Here is a 6,000-nt window from a genome sequence, read left to right on the forward strand (position 1 = left end):
AGTTAGGGCTGTTAAACCACTCAGTGCTCCAAGTCACAAAAAAGGGGCTGTTCTGCTATAAGAACAATAACCACTGCCGGACTATTATAGTTGTGCAAGATCCCTAATTGATACCATCTTAACATCGTTATGCAAATGCTTAACGTAAATGTGTTATGGTTTTATAGAGTTTGATAGAGTTTGTTAGAGTTACCAGTTTGTGTTCCAGACACATGAGTGTTTGCTTTTCCGTTCTTCGGATCAGTCAGAAGAACAGAAAAATACTCAAAACATCCGTTCTGCTCAGTTATGCACATTTTGCATCTGTTTGTTTAGACTGAAGAAAAGTCCTACACAAAGTTTTTCTTTTTTCCCTCGTCTCCTGACAGAAATTACTAAAATGGATGCAAAATGTGCATAATGGATCAGTTTTTTTTTTTCCTCTGTTCTTCTGACGGAACGAAAAACTAAATGGTGAAATGAACTCACCCTAAGGCCTCATGCACACGACAGTATTTTTTCACGGTCCGCAAAAACTGAATCCGTAGGTCCGTGATCCATGAACGTTTTTTCGTCCGTGGGTCTTCCTTGATTTTTGGAGGATCCACGGACATGAAAAAAAAGTCGTTTTGGTGTCCGCCTGGCCGTGCGGAGCCAAACGGATCCGTCCTGAATTTTTTTTTATATTTTATTACGGGTTCCCAAGTGGTCAGAACCAAACAGACCAGATGCTTTGAAAGCGAGAAAAATACACCGTGCACCAGAGTAGTATGGTGTGTACAGGAGTGATGCTCACCTGTTATGGTTGTTCAAAAGGAGGCAGAATTGTAGTATTTGTTGGCCGTTGCGTTTCCCACAAGGCAGCAGTACTCGGGATACTGTAGAGAAAACTTCAATGAAGATGTGGCGGGTAAAGGGTTTATATCATGCCGTCAGGACCAGGAGTCGCAAAGAATCCAGATAGAAGTGAATGTAGGACAACGCGTTTCAAGAACAGATTGTTCTTTTCTTCATGTCCAGTATAAAACAGGACGGACGAGATCCATATTTATACAAAGAGCCCCTCCGCTTCATGTGTGGTTTGGGGTGGGGGTGTATAACAAAAACACGCCCTAAACAGTGGTAATAAATTACATGTAAATATCTGATGGCTATCTGAACAATCTGTTCTCGAAACGTCTTGTGCAAATAAAGTTAGTGATACATTTTTATGGTGGGAAAAACCCCTTTAACTCGGAATGCGGAATACCAGTTTGTGTTCCAGACACATGAGTGTTTGCTTTTCCGTTCTTCGGATCAGTCAGAAGAACAGAAAAATACTCAAAACATCCGTTCTGCTCAGTTATGCACATTTTGCATCTGTTTGTTTAGACTGAAGAAAAGTCCTACACAAAGTTTTTCTTTTTCCCTCGTCTCCTGACAGAAATTACTAAAATGGATGCAAAATGTGCATAATGGATCAGTTTTTTTTTTTCCTCTGTTCTTCTGACGGAACGAAAAACTAAATGGTGAAATGAACTCACCCTAAGGCCTCATGCACACGACAGTATTTTTTCACGGTCCGCAAAAACTGAATCCGTAGGTCCGTGACAGTTTTTTCGTCCGTGGGTCTTCCTTGATTTTTGGAGGATCCACGGACATGAAAAAAAAGTCGTTTTGGTGTCCGCCTGGCCGTGCGGAGCCAAACGGATCCGTCCTGAATTACAATGCGGTGCCATTTCAAACGGATCTGTCCCCATTGACTTTCAATGTAAAGTCTGAAGTCCCTTTTATACCATCTGATCGGAGTTTTCTCCAATCCGATGGTATATTTTAACTTGAAGCGTCCCCATCACCATGGGAATGCCTCTACGTAGAATATACTGTCTGATATGAGTTAGATCGTGAAAACTCATTTCCGACAGTATATTCTAACACAGAGGCGTTCCCATGGTGATGGGGACGCTTCTAGTTAGAATATACTACAAACTGTGTACATGACTGCCCCCTGCTGGCTGGCAGCACCCGATCTCTTACAGGGGGCCGTGATCAGCACAATTAACCCCTCAGGTGCCGCACCTGAAGGGGTTAATTGTACTATTATATCCCCCTGTAAGAGATCAGGGCTGCCAGGCAGCAGGGGGCAGACCCCCCCATCCCCAGTTTGAATATCATTGGTGGCCAGTGCGGCCCCCCCCCCCCCCTTCCTTCCTCTATTGTAATAATTCATTGGTGGCACAGTGTGCGCCCCCCCGCCCCCCTCTTCCTCCCTGTATTGTAATAATTATTTGTTGGTGGCACAGTGTGCGCCCCCCATCGCCCCCCCCCCCCCTTCCTCCCTGTATTGTAATAATTATTCGTTGGTGGCACAGTGTGCGCCCCCCATCGGCCCCCCCTCCCTCTATAGCATTAACAACATTGGTGGCCAGTGTGCCATTGACTTGAATGGGTCCGTGAACCGTTGTCCGTCAAATAAAATAGGACAGGTCTTATTTTTTTGACGGACAGGATACACGGATCACGGTCTCGGCTGCAAAACGGTGCATTTTCCGATTTTTCCACGGACCCATTGAAAGTCAATGGGTCCGCGAAAAAAAACGGAAAACGGCACAACGGCCACGGATGCACACAACGGTCGTGTGCATGAGGCCTAAGGGCTAGTTATCACACACTTTTTTTTTATACCTGTGAAAAAGGAGCATGGAAAAAAGGAGCATGCCCTATCTTGGGGCAGAATCAGCGCTGAATCTCCCATTGAAATGAATGGGAAACATAAAAATAAAAAAACAGCCCCATGTAAGTCCTCGTTTTTTTTTTTTTGGTCTGGTTTTTGCGCAGATCCACATCTAAAAACCTCAAGCTGAAAATGCAGTTTTGTAATAAAGTGAACACCCATTCGCTTTAAAAATAAAAAGCTACATCAAAAACTGTACTGATTCCTTGCTGATTTTTAAGCATGTTTTTTATGAACGTATTTTATTTCCGTGTCTGTTCTGTTTTTTTTTGCGGACCATATGCGGAACCATTCATTTCAATGGGTCCGCAAAAAAAAACAAAAACTGAAGACACGACTGTTTGTGTCCCGTTACCGTATTGCGGATCCGCAATACACGGGCACCGTTCCGTTGTCACTCCGCATCATGGATGAGGACCATTCATTGCAATGGGTCCGCAAATCCGGAGATGCGGAACGGAACACTACGGAGTGCTTTCTGGGGTTCCGTTCCGTGACTCTGCACCGTAAAAATATAGAGCATGCTCTATCATTTTACGGAACGAAGGGATCGCGGACCCATTCAAGGGAATGGGTCTGCGATCACCATGCGCCTGTCCCACGGAAGGTGCCCGTGCATTGCGTTCCACAGCACGGGCTTCACACGTTCGTGTGAACGAGCCCTTAATCCGTGTGCATTCCGTTTCCGTATGTCCTATTATTGTCCACATAACTGACAAGGATAGGACTGTTCTATTAGGGACCAGCTTTTCCGTTCAGCAAAATACGGAATGCACACGGACGTTATATGTATTTTTTGCGGATCCGTGTTTTGCAGAGTGCAAAATACATATGGTCATGTGCATGAGCCCTAACACTGCACCAAATCTGCCATGCATGGCTAAATCAGAATGACTTATGTAAGTACAGCCAGACAGTCACAAGGGTTTGATCATAATTTTATTTATTTGTACATTTAAATATTCTCTTAAATACAGAATTGTCACAATTCAGAAATCCTAGAAATGCAAGTGAGAATGCGCGGGGTGGGAAACATGGCAAGCTTTGGATTTTACACTGAAATGATAAATTTGTGTACAGATTCAGAAAAAGGAAGCGGATTAGAGAAATGGAGATTGAGTTACACGAGTAGAGTCGGGGAATAGATCAAGCGAACACTACAAAGTGAAATCATTGTGACATCATGTAAACAGAGTGATTATTTTTATTTATTTTTTATGTTAAACGCATTTAATGGTCTTCCACAAGGTGGCGCTATGGGACATGCCCGATTACATCGGAATACTCCTACTGAGGACACTTTCACATGGTCGGTATTTAGGTCAGTGTTTGTAAACCAAAATCAGGAACGTACAGAGAAAAATCATCATGGAAAGGTTTGCACCCCCCTTTCATGTTCTGGAACCACTCCTGGCTTTGGCCTGCAAATACTGACCAAAATACCTTCTGCGTGACAGTGACCTAACCGCAAGATCAGTGACAAAGATCAATAACACCCTAACTAATGGATTTTAAAAAAATTCTATGGGGAGATTTATTAAAGCTGACTTAGTTGCCCATAGCAACCAATCAGATTCTACCTTTCATATTTCAGAGCTCCTCTGGAAAATGAAAAGCTGAATCTGATTGGTTGCTATGGGCAACTAAATTAGTTTTCTTTGACAGTAAATCTTCCCCCAGAGTTTGTACACTTCTGACCACACTGCCGTTCTGGTTCGAGCTCGCAGCGCAGAGTGTGGTCATGTAAAAATACGGATGGATTTTCCAAGTATACGATCATACAGTATCTTACAGTACACTATACAGTATCTTAAGATTCTTGCACGCTGCCCTAGCAGCATATCAGTCATTTAGTAGGACTTTGTTGATTTACTCATTTCTTTAATAAAAGAAATAGGGGGAGATTTATCAAACTGGTGTAGAATTGGCTTAGTTTGCCATAGCAACCAATAAGATTCAACAGTTTATTTTCTAAAGAGGCTGTGAAAAAAAAAAGGCGGAATCTGATTGGTTGCTATTGGCAACTAAGCCAGTTCTACTTTACACCAGTTTTAATAAATCTCCCCCATGAAGTTAACTTTAGTAACAGCTATTTCAAGTATAAGTCAGGCGCACTGCATCACATACAGCCGAGACCCTGCACAGGTAGGCAAGCCCACACTGGAGCCTTGATTTCACCCAAGGAATTCATCAGGGCGGACTTTTTTCCATTCCAGAAAATATATGATGCCTTCTGTAGGCCAGACACACATGAGCGAATTCAGTGTGTGAAACTCATACGTCAATGAGAGGTTCCGTTCTGTCCTCTGACAGGACCACACAACATTACAATGATTTATAATGCTGTGTGATCCTGAGAGTCCTGGAACCAGTTGTATTATACCGACAGCAGTAATTCAATAGATTCCAAGACACTCAGGATCGCACAGCATCACAGTGATTTATAATGCTGTGTGATCCTGAGAGTCCTGGAATCTGTATTACACTGGCAGTATTATGTCCAGGACTCACACAGCATTATAAATCATTGTGATGCTGTGCGATCCGGTCCGAGGAGTGGAGGTTAGACTGACACACGCTGCGAGTTTCATCCATTGAACTCACTCGTATGTGTCTAGCCTTAGAGGTCATCTCTGGTGGAAACCATATCGATTTGGGCACAGTTTACTCATTTATTGGATTGTCATCTGTAAAGCATAGTAAATCTAGTCTAATGATGACTTTCCTACTGTTTAGTGAAATTGTATATATGAACCTATATAATAGTCAACTTATCTAACACTCAAAATGGGTTAACTCAGTCCTATCAACCAAATATAAGGCTGGTTTCACACGAGCGTGACGGATTAGGTCTGGATGCGTTCAGAGAAACTCGCACCATTTTGCAAGCAAGTTCAGTCAGTTTTGTCTGTGATTGCGTTCAGTTTTTTCCGCGCGGGTGCAATGCGTTTTTAACGCGCGTGATAAAAAACTGAAGGTTTACAAATAACATCTCTTAGCAACCATCAGTGAAAAACGCATCGCACCTGCACTTGCTTGCGGATGCAATGCGTTTTTCACGCAGCCCCATTCACTTCTATGGAGCCAGGGCTGCGTGAAAAATGCTGAATATAGAACATGCTGCGATTTTCACGCAACGCAGAACTGATGCGTGAAAAACAACGATCATGTACACAGACCCATTGAAATGAATGGGTCAGGATTCAGTACGGGTGCTATGCGTTCATGTCACGCATTGCACCCGCGCGGAAAACTCGCTCGTGTGAAAGGGGCCTAAGAGATGAGGAAGGTGACGAGTAGTTACAGCC

Source organism: Bufo gargarizans, chromosome 3 (assembly GCF_014858855.1).
Source record: "Bufo gargarizans isolate SCDJY-AF-19 chromosome 3, ASM1485885v1, whole genome shotgun sequence".
Taxonomy (NCBI): Eukaryota; Metazoa; Chordata; class Amphibia; order Anura; family Bufonidae; genus Bufo; species Bufo gargarizans.